Raw genomic sequence first — 23,616 nt, 5'->3', positions numbered from 1 at the left:
TCCTGTGCCACAACTTGCCGTCATCCCGGCTCACCAATCCTTCTGCCTTGCCCGCCATTGCTGCGCATCCATCTACGTGCAACTGATAAAGATCCCTCACTCGAACCCCTATCTTCCGGGTCTCACCAGTTGTCTTGTTGTGCAGGAAAGCCTTTCCCTTGCTGAAAACAACATCATACCCCTTGTCTTCTAACATCGCCACTGAGATAAGATTCTTCTTCAATCCTGGAACATGCATGACTTCCTTTAATACGAAGGGTTTACCAGACTCCCTCTCAAAGGAAATGGTACCGATACTGGTCGCACTATATCTACCATCATCGCCCATCTCGATGTGCACCCCAAGATCTTTGTCCTCCAGATCAGAGAACAAATATCTATCTCCCATCATGTGAAAAGATGCACCACTATCCAAGAACCACACCGATCCCATCACACTTGAAACCAAGCATGTGATCAATGAAAAATCAAGCTCAAACTGTGAGGCTAGAGCCTCTCCTGCTGAAGATCCAGCACCCTGCTTGTTCTTCTTCTTCTGCGAACAATTAGTGGCATAGTGTCCGTGCTAGTGACAGTGAAAACACTTCACCTTGGACATATCCTGCTTCTTACCTTTCACACCAGACTGAGAAGATTTCTTGCTCTTCCCTTTCTTTGCTTTGTCAACCAAAGCGCAATTCTCTTCATCAGATACCTTTGATGAAGATCCATTCTCACCTTTATTGTTTCTGAGTTTATCCTTGAGCACCAGGTTTCTCTTTCTTTGGAATAACATTTGCAATCCATTGAAAGACATTTCAACAACACTACTGCAAATTCGATTTCCACCAGCTCTCAACTCAACCGCTTCCGATCTAAAATTCATGAGAACACATTATTTCTCGTACAGAGATTGATTGTATGGGCATTCACCGGATATCTCACCTTCCAAAGGAAGGATTAATCCAGAGGCTACCTGGACCGATTACAGACTTTTCCTGAAGAAATAGAATTTAAACACTTCCTGAATAGTAGATCTGATGATCAATCCTTGCTTGATATCCTGTAAAAATCTCTTCTACAAATCAAGCAGCTCCGATACCATGTAGAATTTTTTTCTACAATTATCTAGCTTGCTCTGATACCATGTAGAAATTTTGAATAATATGACACATATTCACAAAGATTATCTTGATTATACACTTATAAGTGGAACATGCATAATACATAACCTCCTCTACGTTGATCATCAATTTACAGAAGCAGAAACATTCACACGCGCACATAGAAGCATCAATCGCACATATCAACACAGTATTTTCCCGGGGAAAGCATCTCGCTAAAAACCCCAACTATCTGTATATTATAGTGATTGAATCATGTAACAATACATAGTAAAATACTCCTCACAAGTACTCAGTACTATCTCCACATGCTACACACAACACAGCTCAGATTTGATCTCCAAATCTCCCCCGTTGCTTGCCTACCTCCACAACTCAATACCTGCTCAAGAATTGATGAGAATGGTTTACTAAACTCGTATTTCACCTGCAAAGAATCACTCACCCTGTTTTGGACATGAGAACAAGCTAAAATTCTTGATATTGGCCAATTCATTGGCATACTCAATCCCTCTGATTGTGCAAGATCTGATGCACAACTATAGTCACAACTGATAGCAATCTGACTCTCTAACACCTGTCCCTGCTGAACTGAACATGCACTGACATGCAATTGAGTTAACTGATGTATTCTATAGTTGTATTATGAGTTAATAATTAGTTTAACAACTCATCATTAGTCTATTTGCAGTTAGACTAACTACAACTAGTTTAACCAAGTCAAACTGAACACAACTCCATCAACTCCACAATCAACTCCACCAAACTCAACTGATTGAGTTCTAACTGAATTCATGCATGCAACAACTCAACTGACTCATAAGAAAAGTGTACTTCCTTCTGACAGCTGCATGGGCCACATCTGTAGCTCAAACTGAAGTGCTCCAAGAGAATAAGATCAAGTTTATAGTCCAAATATTATTATGAGACAATAATATTTGACTTTTCTATTTTTGACAGCCAGTCTAAAAATAGACTTTGATCACTCATACTGTGATCACCCACACTGTGGTCACCCACACTGTGGTCACCCACACTGTGATCACCCACACTGTGATCATCCCTGCTGGGATCAAAAATAGAACTTGCACCATAATTTTCCTGCGGGCCCACTTAGTGAAGGTGACTCTTTTCACTAAGCTCCATCATCTTGTTGCAATCTCAACATAGGCTCTATAATTACTTCCCTTTTTCAAAGTGAATTGAACAGAAAATCCCCTAGTAGTGAGTGAATTTGATAGCTGTGTAAGGGAATTTTCCCCATAGTTCTTTTAGTTATTTACTTTTGCATTCAAAAAAATTGTGTCAACCATTTCAGCTCCTCCAAATTCACCAACAAAATGACAGGGGGATTTAATAGAATGGAGCCCATTAATACTTTGAGAATCCACCAACACCCTTAGGTGATATAAATCTTCACAAGGAATAATTGGATGGGGTATTTTGAAAAATTATGAGGGTATGATGATGAAGTGGCTTGAGATTCTGCTCTCTCCCTCATTCCACTGACCATAATTCATGCCATTGTTGTGCTGAGAGGCCTTTCCATAGATCTCACTCCTGAACTCATAAGCAGAAGTACCACACTTCCCCTAGGAGTGCCTTGGATAAAGGAAGACAAGGGAGATAGCCATATTGCCAAGAAGAAGTTCTTTTTAGAGGGAGAAGAGCCCATTGAGGACAAAAATGGAGTAAGGAGAGAAAGCCTACCATACCCCTAGAATGAGGTGAGCTACCACCTTATCAAATACATATCATGTGAGGGTAGGTATAGTGTGGTTTATGGGTATCACTTTAGGCTTCTTGAAGAATTGAGGTTTGGGATAGAAACACCTCCTCACCACAAGCTCAACATACCATACTTCCTTCTACAATTACTGTTAGACACAAGCATAAAGGTGCAGGAGGGAAAACACCACCATGGGTTAATTAGAATAATCATAGAAGATGCCCTCCACAACCTCGGAATTCCTATCCAATGGGAAATTTTCAGAGACATGTAGACAGAGGAGGATATCAAAGCCCTCCCATAGGACATTAGTCCTACTTCCAGTGAATAGGATGAGGAAGAAACTGAAACAGATGGAGAAGAAGAAGAGAGGGATGAAGATGAGATAGATGAGGAGGAAGAAGAGGATAAAGAGAAGGAAGGTGATGAGGAAATAGAGGAAGATGTCAAGGAGGAGACTGATAAACAAGATGAGGATCTAGAAGGAGCAAAAGAGGGGATAAACATAGAGGAAAAGGGTAATGGAAAAGAGGAGGAAGAAGACAAGGAGGAGTCACCTAGGGTGTCTCCAAAACCCACTGAGAGAGAAGAAACAACTGCCCTCATTGCTCTTAGCACCCCTATAAAACAGAAAGGCAAAAGACAGAGGCAGGATCCCTTATATTTCAGGACAAGGAAAAGAACAAGGATAAGGCAGGGGAAACCCCAAACTCAACCAAAATTCCCACTGTAATTTAGGGCTCACCTAAACAGCAGGATAAAATACCTCCTCCTAAGCCTCCTATCACCTATGTGAGAATTCCTATAACTAGATCCACCTCATCCAAATGAAAAGAAATCCTAGAGGATACACATCAAGACCTATAGGAAGTAGAAGAAGTCCTACAGGAGACTTTGCTAAATCTACAAGAGACTCAGAAATTGGATAAGGAGGGAAGCCTACAATGAGAAACTAAAAAAGAAAACCCAAAGCTAAGGGAACCTAGCCCCCAGCCTAACCTTGACTCCTACTACAAATTTATTGAAGGGGGTAGGGTGATTCCACAAAAAAATGCTATTCCATTATTCTTTGAGCTTGAGAAGGAGAGAGCTAGAACTCATAGAGGGATGCAGATTTCCAAGTCCAAGGGGGTGGAGGACATTGGTCACATGGAGGAGAAGCTCAAGGAGATGGGTAGAGAACTAAGTAGCTTCAGGGACAGAAAGGCCATAATGCAAAATCAGTTAGAGAAAGAAAATGCATGGTTGAAAGGAAAGTTGCAAGAAAGAGAGAACCAAATGGCATGTATGTCCATTCTTTCTTTGGAAGCAATCCAATTCAGGATGTCACCTAAATACTATGCCCTATACCTTAAGGAAAAATGGTTGTGGTTTCAAATCAAGACCCTAGCTTAGAGAGGCACTATGCCATTTCAGGATTATATATATTTCATTGATATTTGTGATCAAAGTACATTGGAAGACAGGGCCAAGATGTCTGAGTTTTATTTGCATAACATGGCCTTAAACGACATGAATGTGTGGGACTCTAATGCCAAGATAGGAGATTTACAGTTGATGGCTTTGGCATCATGGATGAACCATGAGGAAGCAAGGGCTACAAAAATGAAGAAGATATTGACAAGAGAACAAATATAGCCTCTTATGATCAGAGCTGAGCAGTCCAATCCAATGGCCCTCATCAGTACACTTAATTTAATTGAAAATGATCCTAACTTGCACCTAGGTATCTTGGTACCCAAGAGCAAGAAATTTCACATTTTGAGGACATGTTCAGGTTGTTAGGGGATGACAGCATGCAAGCTTGCCTGAGGATATGGAACACATTTCCATATAGTTTAAAAGATAAGAGAGTACCACTCTCCTCAAAGAATGAGAGAAGCATTGAACATGACACCCATGTACAAGCAATCTATCCAAAGGCAAAAATTCAATTAGATTGGCTTGAGACTCAGTGCACCACTGCTCTTAGGAATTCTAGAAGGAAGGAAAGAGGAAGAAGAAAGGAGGCAGTGGGAGGAGGTAGAAAAGAAAGTAGGTTTCTATGAAGAAGAAAAGGAAACCACAATAGAGGCATGGGATGTCAGGGAGGCCACTAGAGGTATGAAAGACATGGATATTGATTGAGTTGCTTAGAGGATGAGCAACACTTACAATAGGGGGTGATGATGAGCCTCATCATTGGGTAATTATATGGGCCTTAATTCATCTCCTAGCTTAGTCAAACCAACTCTTATCACAACTTATTACATCGTTTGATTATATTTTGTTTAATGAGATGAGTTAAAGTGAGATATTATGCGTAGTGGACTAATAATCATTGAATGCAGGTTTGGAAGAGAAAATCAATGAATTTTGGCAAGACTAAGGTTTGAAACTCGAATGGGACAAGGGAGAGAGATTGTAGGAGGTAAATCATCCTCATTTACTCCTCCACTCGAATATTCCTCCATTAATCACACCAGCTAAGAGTGCAAGGAACCAAGTCATGAAGATTAGAAGGCATTCAAGCAAGTGATAGACAAAGAATTAGTTCATCTCGAGTTTGGGATTTGAGCCTCCTTAAACTTAAGGAAGTCATTAGGGACTTTAGCTGTATAAGTATAGAGGCCTAGCGACTCATTAGGATTTGAATTTTCGCTGTAAAACTCTAGCTATTTTCGAGCTCTAGACTTGTGGAAGACTTTGATGTAATTTTTTGTTTTGGTAATAAGAATGAGCTTTTTCTTGATTCAGTACTAAGTTAACTCAGAGGGCTGAAGCTCTTGGGTTAGGGACCAACCCTAGTAGCAAAGGCTCGTCTTCTTGTATCTTTATGTTTAGCTTAATTTCATAGATTCATGGTTAAACTGTTTTTAGAAGTATTTCATTGCAACTAGTGTAGATTTGATTAATTGTTTATTAGTTTTCTTCCATTTGTGCCTTACTTCAGTAGTAGGTTATAAAGGATAAAATAGGCACCACAAACTTTTCAATAGGTATCTTAGCCTCTGATCCGGATTTAAACAGGAATGCAATAAATTACATAGATAACCATATAGACATATATGCAGTGGAAATAATACTTCATTTCATTACTGTAAAATACTGAAATATGCTTACAAACAAAAATGGAAATAAACCAGCTAGGGCAATGGTAGCTTATCTCTGAGAAGAGATGTGGTGGCTACATGCCTCTAAACTACCTTACAATGAGGCTCAAGGGCCCTTTTATTATTGAATAATAAGAGAAAACCCTAAACAACCAAAACCCTAACCCGAGGAGATGTAACACCAAGAGTTTGTGATCCCCATTAGGGTGAGTGGAAAACCAACTTCCCGGGGTCGCGAATTGGTCATATTATCTCCATTTGATGCACATGATAGCCCATTGGAAAGATCTCTCCGAGGAATACGACAGAAAAGAGGATTTTAAACAAAAAATTGCTGGTGGTAGATTTCCCAAAAAACGTCGTTTAGGGCCTCAAAATAGCTTCGGAAGTTTAGGACCCGAAAAACTGCTAAAAATAGTAAACTCTGCTATAATTAGGGAAACTGAAAAAATGAAAGAAGCACTGGTGGGGATCCAAGTGGAATTAGCAGGTGGTCACCAATATCCACTTGGATCATTCCTCCCCCCTTAGGAAGCAATGGTCCCCATTGCGTTGAGTTCCTCCATGAGATGAGTGAACTTCTGTTGAACTTGGTCCCCGGTGAGCCAATTGCCCTGGTGAAGGAGTTCGCCTGCTTTGACAACTCGATACAGTTGGATATTCTGCTAGCGAGTGTGCTTGATCTGTGTGTCCATGATCCGATCAGTTGCAACTTGTTCCATGCAATCTGGATTTAACTCTGTGGGTGTGAGCTATTCTACAATGTCGGATGTGTCTAGTAATGGTGGAAAGTATGGCCAAAGGTGGTCCAAATTGAACACTGGGTGCAGGCCAAGGAATGGGGGAATGCAGAGCTCAAATGCATTGTCTCCCATAGCCTTGGTAATGGTGTAAGGACCATATTGGAGTGGTCTGAGTTTCCAATAGGCTCCGGTAAGGCATTCCTTTTGCAAATGCAACCAAACTTTGTCGCCCACCTGAAACTTGTGTGGCACCCAATGTTGATCATGTCGCTGCTTATACTTGGAATTTGATTTCTCCAAAATGTCATGGACATGCTGGCAAATATGCTATATGTGCTCAATGAAGTTGTTTGCCTTATCTATTTCAGACTGTACATGAGCCAAATCTGCGTGAGTAGCTGCAAATGGCATGGCCACATCGATGGGACATAGTGGTTGGAATCCCAAGCCCACCTGAAAAGGGTTGTGGCCAGTCGAGTTGTGGAGAGCTCGGTTGTAGTTGTGCTGAACATAGGGGAGGCTCTTGTCCCATGTGCGTGGAATATTTGAGTTGTACATGTGCAAAATGTGTACAATCATCCTATTGACAACCTCTATCTGGCCATCAGTTTGAGGATGGAAGGTTGTGGACTTAGTGAGTTTGGTGTCTAGCATCAACCAGAGACTGGACCAAAATGTACCGAGGAACCTGCTGTCTTGATCTAAGATGATAGACTGTGGGATCCCAAAGTGTACCCACACTCATTCAAAGAAGAGTTTAGTAGTGGCTTCTGCTGTGATATTCTGCTTTCAGGCTGCCATAATGGCCATCTTCGAGAACCTGTCGATGACCACAAAAACACAGTCATTTCCATTCTTAGTGGAAGGAAGGCCTAACATGTACTCCATGGAGATGGATTCCCAAGGTCGAATAGGGGTAGGCAGTAGGGTGTAGAGGCCTTACTTCTTGATGGTCAATTTGGCAATGGTGCAGGTAGTGCATGATCTGATGTACTTCTCGACATCTTGTCAAAGATTCGGCCAAAAGAAATACTTTTGTAGTACTGCCACCATTTTTTTGACACCGAAATGCCCAACAGCCCGCCTGTAGTGTGCTTCCCAAATCATCTTGGCACGCTCGCTTAAACGAACACAAAGGTGACCCATGTGGCATAACAGGTCATCCTAGAGGTGAAAATCTGGAACATGCTAACCCTCCAAGAGTGTCTGGTAAGTGTGGCCGAATTCTGGGTCACTTTTGTAGAGCAGTGGCCAATCAGAAGTCTTGTGCCCACAAGAGTTGAGCACGGTGGTTAACGCCATGATCGGTGGTCGACTAAGGAAATTTGCAACATTATTGGTGCTGCCCTTATTATACTTGATATTCAAATGGAACTGTTGCAGGTATGTGGACCACTTCTGATGGCGATCATTTTGCAATTTCCCTTGGGTCTGTATGAACTGCAGGGGTCGGTGGTCTATGTGGATGATCGTTTCGTTCCCCAAAATGTAATGCTTCCATTGTCGGCAGGCCTACACAATGGAATACATCTCTTTGTCATAAGTGGGATACTTCCAGACTGTGTCTGAAAGTGTCTCACTATAATATGCCACTGGATGCCCATGTTGAGTAAAGACTTCCCCAATAGCATAGTCAGAGGCATCTGTCTCGACCTCAAATGGTTGTTGCAAGTATGGTAATGCAAGAACTGGTGTTGAGCACAGGAAACCTTTCAACTCTATGAATGCCTTTTGTTGAGATTCAGACCAAAAGAATTTTACTTTCGCTCCTCCCTTGGTGACTTGACTCAGGGGCCAAGTGATATGAGAAAATCCCAACATGAACCTATGGTAGAAGTTGGCAAGGACTAGAAAGCTGCGAAGCTCTGTCAAAGTGGTTGGAGATGGCTAATCCTGAATGACTTGGATCTTGGCTGAATCCACATGCACCCCCCGTTCATCAATAATGTATCCTAGATACTGAACCTGGGTCATGCCAAAAGTGCATTTCTCCAAATTGGCACATAACTTGTGTTGTTGCAGTGTTTGGAGAACCTGTCGGATGTGGTGGAGGTTCTCTTCCCAACTCTTGCTAAAGATTAAGATGTCATCCAAGTATACCACTACAAATGAGTTGGTGAATGGCCGCAAGATGTCATCCATTAGCCTCATGAAGGTTGCAGGGGCATTTGTCAATCCGAAAGGCATAACTAACCATTCAAAAAGGCCCTCCTTGGCTTTGAAGGTAGTCTTCCACACATCAGAGGGTTCGATTGGTACCTGGTGATATCCTGACTTCAAATCGATCTTGCTGAAATATTTTTCCCCTTTTAGTTGGTCCAGGAGGTCATCAATCCGTGGGATTGGGTACCTATTACGGACAATGATCTTGTTCAGTGTCTAATAGTCAATACAGAGTCTCCAATTCCCATCCTTCTTCTGTACCATCATGATCGGGCTCGCACAGGGTGATGAACTCGGTTAGATGTGACCTTTTTGCAGCAGCTCCTGAATCTGCCTCTTGATTTCATCGTTCTCTAGAACATAGCACCAATAGATTGGTCCATTGGGAAATGATGCACCTGGAGTCAGATCAATGGAGTTTTTGACTTGATAGTGCAGAGGAACCCCTACGGGAGAGGTGAAGATGTCCTCATACTCCTCCATGACCTTGTCCATCTGTAGTTGTCATGCGGAGGGGCCCTGTCTCGAGGTCATGGCCACTGTCTTCTTATTTTCTTGAAGGTGTATCATCGGGAAAACAAATTTCCTGATTTTGGAAATGGGCTTACTGCATTGTTTTGCAGTAAACAACGAGATGGCGGTAGGCAGTGCTACCTCTGGTATCCTGTACAAATTATTTCCCAAAGTAACAATAACAGCACAGGGCATTGATTCATACGCAGCATGTCGCTTCCACAAGTATGGTTGTCCTAATAACACATCACAAACTTCAAGGAGAGAAATGTCACACAATACCTCATCCGTGAAGGGCTTGATGTTGTATGGAAGGTGACACTGTTGGCTCACGCGAAGATCCCGTCCTTGGTGCAGCCACCTGATGGTGTATGGTTGTGGATGTGCTGTGGTCAGTAAGCCCAACCACTTCACAACCTCTGCTGAAATGAGGTTCTTTTGGCTCCAGCTGTCGACAATGAATTGTAGCGGGGAGCACTTTACCCACATATGGGAGTGGAAGAGATGCTCCTCCTCCTCTGGATCTTCGGGTTCCTCCTTCTAGATCTTCGTGGTGGCAACAGTGGCGTTGGGCTCCGCATCAATAATCTGCTTCCCTTTGTCATTCCCCTTACCAAGTTCTGACTCAGAGTCAGAACATGCGTCTGATTTTGAAACCTTTATCTTGGCCACCAGTGATTGCTTGGCCCGACACTCACTTGTGTTGTGAGTGGAGCTCTTATGGAACTCACATCACTTTCCTGTGTCCTTTTTCGGCTTCGTGGCGCTGTTCTTTGCTTGCAGCTTTGGTAGGTTGTCTTGGGCCGCCCCGCCTTGGCTATGTCCTTTGTTCTGTGGTTTGGGGGCACCTTTCCCTTGTTTCAGATTCGCAGACCCAAAGTCTCGCTTATTTTGTTTAAACGTTTTCTCAACCTTGACAACATATCGGTATGCCGTGCTGAGCGAGGAGATGTTCAGAAATTCTATTTCTTCCTAGATGTACTTGTGCAGGCAACCACGGTATTTGAGTACCAAATGCTACTCTGTATCCTTGATACCTAACTTTGTGTGAAGGGTATGGAAAATATTGGTAAACTCTGGTACGTCTTGGTCCCTTCCCTGTCGTACCGTGGTCCACTTTATGTATTGATCCTCATAGCTTCCGATAGGGTAGTACTACTCCTTGATGGCATCCCGGAATTAATTCCAAGTCAATGTGACTGAAACTAGTGAGCCTGTACTTTCATCCTTCTGCTCGCAGTAGGTTTCCCACCAATCCTTGATGTGGGGTGTTGCTTTGAGAAGAGCGAAAATAATCTTTTCCCGACTTGAAAAATCATGAACAGAAAAATAACCCTCTAGCACATTTAACCATTTATCGATGGCATCTGCGTCTATCTGACCCTCGAATATGGGGATTTCAAAATTAACTTGTACCTTAAATGGTGTGGCATTTCCAAAGTTGCTGTTGGAAGCCGATGCGTCGCCCCTGGGTAACCGCTGAAAGATTTGGGAAAAGTTGTCCATCATCGCATTCCTTTTTCGCTCGAGGGCTTCTTCAAGCAAGATTTTGATAGGATCTCCTACTCGCTCATATTTCTTTTCATCCACCATGGGAGGCTGTCGAGATTTGCGAGGCTGGTCTTGCAAAGGTTCGACCAGTTCAAGCCCTAACTCCTTATATCCCGACCTCGTTGGGGACATGCAAAGAAAAACAGAGAAGAAAAGCAGACCGCTTCGGTACCACTGATCCGGATTTAAACAGGAATGCAATAAATTACAGAAATAACCATATAGACAGATATGCAGCAGAAATAATACTTCATTTCATTACTGTAAAATACTGAAATATGCTTACAAACAGAAATGGAAATAAACCGGCTAGGGCAATGGTAGCTTATCTCTAAGAAGAGATGTGGCGGCTACATGCCTCTGAACTGTCTTACAATGAGGCTCAAAGGCCTTTTTATTATTGAACAATAAGAGAAAACCATAAACAACTAAAACCCTAACCCGAGGAGATGTAACACCAAGTGTTTGTGGGCCCCGTTGGGGTGAGTTGGACAGCCAACTTCCCGGGGTCGCAAATTGGTCATATTATCTCCGTTTGGCACACATGATAGCTCATTGGAAAGATCTCTCCAAGGACTACAACAAAAAATATGATTTTAGACAAAATATCGTAAGTAGTAGATTTCCCAAAAAAGGTCATTTAGGGCCTCAAAACAACTTCGGAAGTTTAGGACACGAAAAACTGCTAAAAATAGTAAATTGTGCTATAATTAAGGAAACTAAAAAACTAAAAGAAGCATTGGTGGGGATCCAAGTGGAATTATTGGGTGGCCACCAATATCCACCTGGATCAGCCTCACTTCTTCCTTCTGGGATCATGATTTGAGGAAAAGACCCTCATGCAGCCCAAAAAGACAGATTTTCATTACTTTCATGATATTTAGATTTTGTTGTATTTAAACTAGCATTTGATCAGTTTTTCAAAGTAGGATTTCATTGCCATCTCTTCTATATTAATTCTTGTAGTAGATCTCATCCATGATTCCATTTTATTCAACAATTTCTTCATGCATAAGGTAGACAATTAGTACATTAAATTATGCTTTTCTAGCTCACAAGAATTCTTCTTGTTTACATGACTTTTTGGAAATTACACATGTTTGATGTAGAGCAGGTGCTTCAGAAGTAACAAAATATCTCATAGTAAGCAACCACATTCCAAATTCATCCACTCATAGGCATTCATTGTTTTCATCAAAACCTTTACCAATTTCATCATTTTACATAGAAATTTCCTCAAGCATTTTGAGCGAATCCAACCATCTACTAAACTTAGTTTTGGGTTCTAAGTGATCCTATGCATTTTTTCACTCTATTCCACCCATAAACCACCTTCCCTCATCCTTCCATCACCTCCAATACCCATTGTTTTGCTCACGGTTGTATCCTATAGAAATACAGGGAATCCTGTAGGTTTCTAGTACATCCTGTAGGTTTTCCTGTAGTGGCCTGTTTTGAGGCTGAATTGAGGGAAAACCTCTAGGAAGTCTCCCAAGGTCATGCAAGGGTCCCCCAAACCTTCCAACCATCTCCTGAACCTTCCATCCATCCACCAGCATCCCTAAAACACCTGCCACATCACCAAAAGAGATTAGTTTGCACGCCTGATTTGTCATGAAAAACATGAAAAGGAAAAAAAGATTTATTATAGTCCTTTACATGCATAACCATTGTGTTTGATGTTTTTAACTTCCATGCTTAGGATAGTAGCATTTTGTTCATGTTAATTTGGCATCATTTCAAAGCATAGCTCTTAGAAGTTAATTAGGAAATGGAATGCCTTAGCATTGAATTTTAGTCTTTTTCATTATTATAGTAGATCAACTCTCTCTTAGAGTAAATTTCTATTTCTTTCATCAAGGAACCAAGCTTCTTATAAATCCATAGAATTCTGGTTTGAAAACCCTTGTGGTCTCTTGCCAGCTGAACAGTGACAAAAATAAGAACCATCACTTTTACTTGTGTATACAACACTATCACCTCCAAGTTTGTATGAACTCTGGGTTGATAAAGTAAAGCTAGTAGCCGAAGAGTTGTAGCATTCTTGCTGCAATATTGGTGCTCATCACGCATCAAGACCAATAAGAGATCCTTGAGGATTGGGTCATGTGCAAAGTTGGTACCTTGGTACTACAAACCTTTCGAGATCCTCAAGATGATTGGACCAGTGCCCTATAGACTTGCACTGCCTCTAACAATGAAATTCCATGATGTTTTCCATTTTTATTGCTTAAAAGATATGTAAAGGGTGTTGATAATGTTATTGATTGGTTTATATTTTAGGCGGAACCATAAGGATAATTCCTTCTAGCACGTCAATATATTTTGAATAGAAATATGTTGATGCTCTGGAACTGAGAAATCGAGTAGGATAAAGTGCAGTGGAATCACTTTGCACCTGAAGAAGCTACAAGGGAGATGGTTGATTGGATGCGAACTATGTATCCTTCATTGTTTTTCGGTAGAGGAAAATAAGTTTTGGTATATGTATATATGTATATGGATGTAAATATCACAAAGAGTTATGTTATAAAGCTCCAATAAGTGGTTTGGGTTTCATGTTTTTATGTTTTCCATGTTCGTTTCTTTTCAGTAGGTTATTCATTCTAAACACTACATTGAGCTATGTTATTAAGCTCCATGGCCAGTATGTTTTGGTTTTTAGTAGTTTTGCTAGTTATAGGTGTCATTTAACACTGAGGATGATTTTCCCCTAAGGGGGAGGGGTCTGTTATATCCCTCAGTTAAAATTTCATGTAATAAATTTAATAAAGGAAAAATAAGACCAAGGTCATGAGACACATATTCCAAGCTAAATGTTGGGAAAAGCATCCCAGTGGTCATTCAATTGATTTATTATGACTAAGGAAATTGGAAATGGAAAAGAAAAGGGCTTTGGAAAGGAAAAGAGGCATTATTTGGCATTTTATTTATGAAAATAGGAGAAAAGGAAGGTGAAAGGTGATAGGTTGCATGTGAGGAGGAAATGAAGGAAAATAATGGAAAATGAAGAAATTAGAGGCCTCAATGATAAAGATGCTTCGTAGGATCATGTTGGTTTAAGGGGGCGTGACCTAGGTTCAGATTTATTCACACCAACCAACAAAACCCCAACTGCTAGCCCTTTTGGCAACAACCTGCATAGCGCAGGTTGCAGTCTCACCCAAAGCAATATTAGGGAATGCTAGAACTAGGTTTTTGCATCCAGAGATCATGTGATGTGTATTCTGAAGCCCTTATAGCTTAGATCTACCTTCACACAGATATATACCTTCCTTCTGTCCAAGCTTGCAACTCTATCCAATTGACCTTCAGGTCTTTGTGAAGGTACATAATTGTGCTTAGAAGACATAAAAGAGATCGATATATGAATTTCACTTAATCACTTGCAACCCTAGATCTTCCTTCACGCAGATCTATTCTTTCGAACATATCATAAAAAGTCTAGTTACTATCTTCGTGAAAACAATTCATCAATCATTTCATGCATAGATATTAAAGATTCAATAGATTCATGCAGTAGAACACATTCATTTATAGGAAACAACTTACAAAAAGAAGATACATTAACTCAAGAATATATCAAGAACAAAGCACATATGCAATTGGTTCAACCCAAAATCATCTTTATTAAGTTCAACATTCAATTTACAGACTCTTCTACCCTGCACACCCAGTTGCAGGGCCCCGTGCACTCAACTGCGGACCTTCCAAGGTCTTCGCGCACTCAGCTGCAGGAGCCTTCCCCTTTCACCTAAGTACATGAAACAAAGCTTTCCTGACTTGGAACTTTTCCCTTACACTTTTTCTCTACCCAAGGTTATATTTCTAAACTTGCTATGACTCAAATATTTATAGCCTTTCTATTACAATACCATGGCCCATGACCTATGGGTGAATCTCAAAACCATCCTATCACTTACCCATACAAGGGGCTAAAGCCCCTTTAAATCTTACTTAGCTACACGCTCCACTTCCACATTTCGTAGATACTTTACAACAAAATTATAACCAAAAACTCATTAAAATAACAAAGATTGACCCTAGGGACCCTATCCCAATACGCCCCCAACACAAATATGGTGACTCGCCCTCGAGTCACTTGGATCACTTCTCTACTTTGTGGCAAAGCTCACTGAAATCTTGCTTCAATGCTTCCAACTCTGCAATGCCTTGTATTGCATCTCGGTTCACCTCTTTGACAACTTTTCTATAGTTGGCCCCTCTACTGCAAGACGCATGGTCCTATGAGTTTGCTACAAAGCTTTCAGTTTCTCTTGAATAGTCTAAGAAATCTGGCTGGCCTCTTCTGTCTAAGGTTGAAGCCGAGCCTTTAACATTGATTCTTTTGCTGCAATTCCTAAACTTGTGCCTATATCAACTTCCCTTCTTGTAGGTGTGCGAAGCACCGGACTGGCGCCAATGTGCATGCAGTTGCCCTGATCTCATCATATTTGTACTGGGCCTCTCTGATTGCTGTACTCAATCTCTACAAGTTTGGGTCCTCCTGCAAAGTGTCCCATAACTCCATGGTATTGTTAAAAAGGAAGTCACATCCTTTGACTGCATTCTCCAAATTAGACATGTACTCCTTGATGATTGCGCCGCACTACTCCCTGAACTCTGGCGGAGTAGTCAGCTATAGCTTCACGTGTAATTATGATATCTTCATCTGAACGTCAAATGTGAATCTTCCTATCTCATCTTTTGATTCTCACACTACAACACCCAATTTCCTTATCTTCGTTGTAGTTGCGGCATCTTCCGGAATGTGTAATTCTAGCATTGAATTGTACGCCTGTGTAATTTCTATTTCCAGGCTTCGACTTCATGCTTAAAAATATTCCTTTTATTTCAGGGCTTGAGCCTTCTCAATGAATATTTGTTCATTGTTTAACTTAACCTCACTGACCACTGAAAGTGTGCACTGCTCTCTGATTCGAAGCTTATCCGAGACCCCCTCAAGAAGCACATGGAGGATTTGAAGTGGTAGCATGGCTAAGTTCTGTTGAAAATAGCAACAAGAAATGCTAAAAATAGAATTGCTATAAATAGCAGTTTGGGCACCAGTGTTGGACATAGCATCAAGGAATGAAAAATGGAAGTGCTAAAAATAGCATTTCTATAAATAGTATTTTGGGTTGGATTCCAATTTTAGTTAGTCCCTAAACTAAAATAGGGAAGTAAAATTTGAATTTGATCTTAGTAGCTATTTGTAAAATAATTAGTTAATTTATCTTGAGTTAATTAGTTGTATGAAATCAAACATGAAGTCTATGTGAAGACATTCAACAATTTCTCCATTGATTGAGGAATTCATCCCTTAGTTAAAGAGATAAGGATGAGTTGTAATTAGTTAGCTCAGTTAACTGAGTTAGGTCCAGTTAGATTAGTTCAAATAGTTTGTTGAACTAATTATGAGTTCAATTAGTTAATGCATGCTTGCATGTAATTGCTGCACTTCAAATAACTGAATATTCTCTCATAAATAACTCATGCATGTCAGTTCAATCAGAGACCTAGTTGGGATTAGAGGCAGGGACAATGTACTATCAGTTGGAGGAATTTTCCTATATAGGAAACTCATCCATGCAGAAGGAATTATCTCCTTCAGGATTGCGTAGTTAGATCAGAGGTTAGTGAGTGTGTAAAGAGGCCAATTCGCATAGGTGGCAACACTGGACCCCAAGAGAAACTGCACAAGGAAATAGGAGGCTTGGAAGGCAGAGGAGAAGATTTGTGAGAAGCCTTTGACTATTTATGAGCAGCAGTTGGATTGTAGAGAGAGTAGGATATCTTGTGAGCTGATTCTTTTTGTAATCTAAACATATTTCCACTTGTATGATAATACATAGATTGGGGTTTTAGGCTGAGGCTTTCCTTGGTTTATTCTTCTGTGTTCATGTGTGACTGATTTCTTGTTCTCTGTTATATGTGTTCTATTTGATCTTGCTCATATTTGATTAAGCTTCTGCAAAGTTTGTTGTAGAAGTGGATCTTGTATTTTTCTTTAGTATATTTCATAATCTGTTGATCTACAGTGGGAATTTCTACATGGTATTGGAGAAAAGGTGATCAAAGGAAAGAACAATATGCAAGAAGGGAGAAGTTCAAAGTTTGAGGTTCTTGAATATAAAAATCGAGTTTTATCACATCTCAATTTCACCAATGGCGATTAGCAGTTTAAGACTCGAGTATGCCCTTGATGGCAGCTTAAATTATATAGCCTGGAAGAATTGCATGGAAGCAGTATTAGAGGATAATGGTCTAAAGGACTTCATTGATCAAGAAGTCCCCAAGCCCGCAACAACTAAAGCTACATAATTGGCGGAATGGAAGAAATGTGTGGCTAGAGAAAGGAGAATTCTCCTAGAGGGAGTTCGAGACCACATTGTCTCGAGCCTCCATGGGAAGGAGACACCATTTTTGATGTGGAAAACATTGAAAGATCTATATAAGAACAACAATGATCAGAGGAAGCTGGTGCTGAAAGACAAGCTTCGGAAAATCAAGTGTGAAAATGGCGACACGATCTCTACATATCTGAACAAGCTCACCACCTGCAGGGATGAGCTTGGAAGTGTAGGTATCACGACAACCGATGATGACATGGTGAGTCTTGCACTCCTCGATATTCTTAAGAGCTGGCATAGCTAACAAGACTTGGTTAATGGAAGAGAGAAACTGCCAGATTGGGTACGACTTTGGTCGGATCTGATACAGGAGGAGATATGAAGAAGCACCAGAGATGGTTCTTCATCCAAGAAGGATGAAGAAAACTGTGCCTTAGTGAGTAAGGCAAAGAAAGGGAAGGATAAGGATTCTCATTCCAAATCGAGTTCTTCCTATGGTGGGAAGAAGTTTGACAAGTTGAAAGTGCAATGCTTTCGTTGTCATGAGGTGGGCCATTTTGCTACAAATTCTCCACTGAAGAAATCCAAGATGGGATCCAAGGAAGGATCTGAAGGTGAGGCATTAGCCTCACAGTTCCAGTTGGATTTCACCCTCATTGTATGCATGGTTTCATCCATGGTGGGATGTGGTTGGTTTCTTGATAGTGGAGTTTCATTCCACATGACCGGAGACAGGAGTTTGTTCAATACCTTGGAGGAGAAAGATCTCCAGATACTCATAGCGATGGGTAATGATGAAAAGTATAGTGTCTTAGGTGTAGGCATGATTGTTTTTCAGAGGGAGCATGGAGCTTGCATTACTTTGACCGATGTAAAGTATGTACCAGGACTGAGGAAAAATTTGGTGTCGATCACAAAGCTAGAAGATAAAGGCTATGATGTAGTCTTCAGTAAGGGAAAGGTTTTCCTTTGACACATCACTACTAGACAGGTGAAGCAGATCAGTTCACGAGTCAAGAACTTGTATGCTCTTGAGGTTCAAGATGCATGCAAAGCCTTGAGGAGCAAGACAATTGATGGAAACTTGGTGGTTGAGAGGGAGAGTACATTAACTCTCAACATGTAATGCTAGAAGAAGTCTCAGACAATTGTGGAGGAACCACAATTAGTGAAGCAGCTTCAGGAGGTTTTGGAGCAGCCACATTAGAGAAGTTGAGATGAGATCGAGTAGCGACATCTACTCATGTAGAGACCTCTAGTAGGGGGAAATTTCGAGCCAAGTGGGCAGAGGGATCACATGCATCCATACCTCCAGGTAGGAGGTGGGGCAATGTGGACTGACAGTCCCAAGAAGGCTGGAATAGGGGTAGGATCATTAAGGTACTCAACCTCTTTGATTAGACCTTACTACGGGAGCCTCGACAAGGAGTAGAATGATAGGCTAAGTGGGTAGAGATAGATGCAAATGGAGCGGCAAAGAGAGCTACAGTGCAAGAATCCCAAGACAGTGCAGAGCTAGCAGGCTGCGACAATGTGAGAGGCACAGGAGTGTTGCACTAGTGCTGGATGGCACAGAGAGGTGTACAATGGTGTGAGATGCATGGAGTGTTTCAGCAGCTTAGAGGTCAGATAGGGAGCACTTGTTAGTGGCAGAGGGAGCTTCAGCGTCAGAGGATGTTTCTAGCCCAACAGGGAGGTCAGTTGGGAGTTTTTTGTTTTTCTAAAGTTGCTGAAGCAATAACACGTGGGAGAAGTGTTGCATGCAGAACATTCCAAAGGTTCAAGATTGGGTTCGAGTTGAATTCCTTTCTTGTTGAGAGGAAGTGTTGAAAATAGCAACAAGAAATGCTAAAAATATCATTGCTATAAATAGTAGTTCGGGTACCAGTCTTGGACATAGCAAAAAGGAATGAAAAATGGAAGTGCTAAAAATAACATTGCTATAAATAGTATTTTGGGTTGGATTCCAATTTTAGTTAGTCCCTAAACTAAAATAGAGAAGTAAAATTCGAATTTGATCTTAGCAGCTACTTGTAAAATAATTAATTAATTCATCTTGAGTTAATTAGTTGCAAGAAATCAAACATGAAGTCTATGTGAAGACATGCAACATTTTCTCCATTGATTGAGGAATTGATCCCTTAGTTAAAAAGATAAGGATGAGCTTTAATTTGAATTATAATTAGTTAGCTTAGTTAATTGAATTAAGTCCAGTTAGATTAGTCCAAATAGTTTTTTGAACTAATTGTAAGTTCAATTAGTTAATGCATGCTTGCATGTAACTGATGCACTTTAGATAACTGAATATTCTCTCATAAATAAGTCATGCATGTAAGTTCAGTCAGAGACCCAGTTGAGATCAGAGGAAGAGATAGTGTACTATCAGTTGGAGGATTTTTCCTATATAGGAAACTCATCCATGCAGAAGGAATTATCTCCTTCAGGATTGCATAGTTAGATTAGAGGTTAGTGAGTGTGTGAAGAGGCCAATTCACACAGGTGGCAGCACTGGACCCCAAGAGAAACTGCGCAAGGAAATAGGAGGCTTGGAGGGCAGAGGAGAAGGTTTGTGAGAAGCCTTTGACTGTCTATGAGTAGCAGTTGGATTGCAGAGAGAGCAAGATAGCTTGTGAGCTGATTCCTTTTGTAATTTGAACATATTTCCACTTGTATGATAATACAAAGATTGGGGTTTTAAGCTGAGGCTTTCCCCGGGTTATTCTTTTGTGTTCATGTGTGATTGATTTCTCGTTATCAATTATATGTGTTCTATTTGATCTTTCTCATATTCGATTAAGCTTCCTCAAAGTTTGTTGTAGAAGTAGATCTTGTATTTTGCATTAGTATATTGCATAATGTGTTGATCTATAGTGGGAATTTCTACAAATTTCACCCCCATACCTTTGATCTTTCCTAGTTGAGCATGCTCCTCCTCTATTTCTATGCGGACTTATCATTCTGGTAAGGAGACGACTCTGAGGTCTAGAGTCCTTTCTGTCTCCAACACACTCTCTCTCACTTGTGCTAGGCTCACTTGCACCCCACGCGCTTGCCCTACGCTCGCTAGAATCCTACCTATTTGGATCTATATCTCACGCATATCCTTCTAGACGCTCCCTAGCATCTGCATGTATTGCTGCTCAAATTGTTACCATAGTTTCGTTGTGGTATCTTTGACTTTATCCCCAATTTCACCAATGTCCCCTTCTGTGAGAACCCTGGGGTTAATGCTCGCTTGCTTGTCTAATTTGTATTTCTCTCTTGGCCCAAAAGTTGTGTCCTTTTGTCGTTTCGATAGTCTAAAAGGATTGCTTTGCGAGTCACCCCTGCCTCCTTCCTCCTCTGACTGCTCCTGCTCTTCAGTATGTTGGGAAATTGATGCTTCGACTTCCACTGTGTCTTTTTGGCTAGTGTGCTCTTTCTAATCACGCTCTTTTTCAGCATGTTCTTTTTTAGCAGTTTCCTTAGCGGAAAATTCTTTCTTCCTTTGCTCGGCCAATGCCTGCACTACTACTTGTGATGCTTCTTTTAATTTCTGCACAGCTGTCTTCTACGCATTAGAGATTTCTCCACCCTAACTGGTACCTGCACCCACATCCATGGGTTGCCACCACTCTGTTGGCCATCTCCCCACAATTTCATGCACTTCTATTTCTGAAATGTGTGGAAACTTGTGCCAGTTCTGCTTAGGGTCTCGCCTTTCCCGGATAGAGACATTATGAATTCAGCCTTAAACTCCGCGAAGGCCCTCAACTACTTGAACAAGGTGGGAGACAACCTTGTCCGGTGACTTATTCGACTAAGATCCAAAAGACATTTGATTCCATGATCCTCTCTGGATCCTTCATTGCCACAGTGAAGCAAACTCTTGTCACATTGTAGCATTCCAGTGCATGGCACAACTATGTACTCCAATTTGGCTTAATCTATTCTACTAGTTCCTTAGGCTATCTGAATATAGCAACTTTTATCTCCTAGAGAACTTTGTAAATGCATTCAAACCCATCCTCAAAGTTGAACTTCAATAGAAAAATTTCTCTTAATATGTTCCACTCTGTTGTCCCATGGCGAAGCTCTGTTTCTAAATACCAGTTCATAGGAATTGGATCTAAGTTATGAAAAAAATGTGAACTCATTTTGGTTGTGGCTCCATTCCCAAGTCCTTAGTCCATTGTGCCAAATGATCATGCAGATCATCCTTCCCACTGTACTTCTCTATCATCTGGGTATTAGCATATACAAACCTTAATCTCATCATTCTTCGATATTCCTTCCATCCAGTGAAGCTCTCCTTGTGTGTACCCCACCAATTGGAAGGCATAGCATGCAGTACCAACTCCAGTGCCTAGAGGCGATGTTATTCAGGTACTTCCCTTTCAAATTGATCTAAAAATAGATCCACATCAGTCAAACCATCATAATGTGGAATCTTTCTTACCTCAATTGAAACAAACCTCAGTGATTTGGTCATCATGTTATACTTGAGAATAGATACTTCATGCAACCAAATCTGCCAGTGCTTAAGTTCTTCATCTGAGTCTGAGGTGCAAGAACTATCCTTGTCCCACACAATTCATCCGTCGGCTGTAGGATTGATCCGATCTTCATCTTGTGTTGTGATCTTGTATATATGATCCATATCTTCATCATCCTCCACAAGGTCATGAATAGGTTTAGTATAGTGTGCTCCCTCGGCCGGGTCTAGTGGTACTACAACCCGGAGCACCTTCCTTTCAAAAGTCATATTCTGCTTCTTCAAGTTGATTACTACATCCATGTAAAAATCCTAGTCAATCCCCTATATTGCGGGGTAATGGTTACTATCATCCACTATTCCAATGACCTCAAAGTCAGCCAGTGCACTAGTCCCTCAATATCAACCGTCACACCATATAAGCGCCCCATCATAATAATCTTCTGTTGATTTTCCATGCATAGATGAATAGGAGACCACTGTAGCGTAGGCCTCACGATTCTTTCCCACATCTGCTTCGGTAGTACATTCATATCAGAACCCAAATCTAGGATAACTTAGTTGATTTCATATTCACCTATCTACGTAGTCAGCCTCATCTCGCACCCTGTCCTCTTCTTATTCTTACCGAGTTTCCTTATAGTGTGTTATTCCAAAGGAACTTTAGTCTTATCTACACACTTTTCTATTAGTTCTTGGAGTCCTTCTACTGCTCTCTCAATGTGCAGCAACTTCATACAGGTCTTTAGAAAAGTAGATAATACCAAAGGATCTACCTCCTATTTCATAGTAATTTCCGGCATTTTCTCCTGTCTTCCTCAGGTGGAGGCCTCAGTGAAGTTCTTCTTTGCTTCCATGAAGGTCTCTTTAGCTCAATTGAGATCAAATTCTATTTATTTATCGGCAGCCTTGCACACCCACCCATAAGTCTCAAGCTACTTTCCCTTACCTGCACTAGTGGCCATACCACTTCTTGTTACTATATTTTTGTTATGATCTTCTTCGTGGGGCTCAACCCTCATCATCTGGATGTTTTGCGTAGGTTTTTAGGGTTGTGTATTCTTTTCTTGCATCTTTGCTATAAGGATTAGACATTCCTCTATCACATGGTCAAATTATCTACATTATTGACATGAAATATGCATTGGGTTTTGATAGTCACACGTGAAATGTCCAACTTCGCTAGAGTTATAACACATCACTTGTCCATGACCTCTACTAGCCCCTCCTCCTCTTCCTCTTCCCTAATCTTGGAATCCTCTGCACACTCTACCCACACCCTCCTCTTGAGGACATTTTTTTGCCTGCATGAGGTAGGTAGGGGTTCTGTCCATCATCAATTGATAGATTTGACAATGACGCTCATCATGACCTACAAACTTGCAGAAATTGCAAAACAACTACTGAGGGATCTGTACAAACTTCTATAGCAGATGAAAATTGTTTTTCGCATGTTTTCCTATAACCTGATAGATATCGCACCATGGCACAGCTCTCGCGCTCAACCCAATGGTATTCTCCGGTTTTATGGGAACAATCCCTCCCCCATTAAGATAATTCTGATAAACTGGGCAATGGTCCTTATCATTCCTATAGCCCTTGCATTTCAAGCACCAGACTTTAGCATGGACCTCAGGCTAGGCTTCCTTTCCTTTCTTTAGGCTCTGAAAATCCAAGTTCAGGCTTTCCAGCTGTGAGTGAATTTGTTGCACTCCAAGGCTTGTATCCTGTATGGGTGAGGCTTCTAGCCTCACTGCATTTCTAAGGCTTCTTCTTTCATTGCTATATTTTTTGTGACAACAGAAATCTTAAGTGTGGCAAGAGCAACGTGATATACTAGTCTCGATGCTGGGAATATGTAATCACCATATTGGCCTACTTGATTAGGTATTTCA

Source organism: Pinus tabuliformis, chromosome Q (genome assembly GCF_031772625.1).
Source record: "Pinus tabuliformis cultivar Carrire ecotype Pingquan chromosome Q, CPIR1, whole genome shotgun sequence".
NCBI classification, from domain to species: Eukaryota; Viridiplantae; Streptophyta; class Pinopsida; order Pinales; family Pinaceae; genus Pinus; species Pinus tabuliformis.
The sequence above is the reverse complement of the archived record's forward strand: the minus strand, read 5'-3'. Positions refer to the sequence as shown.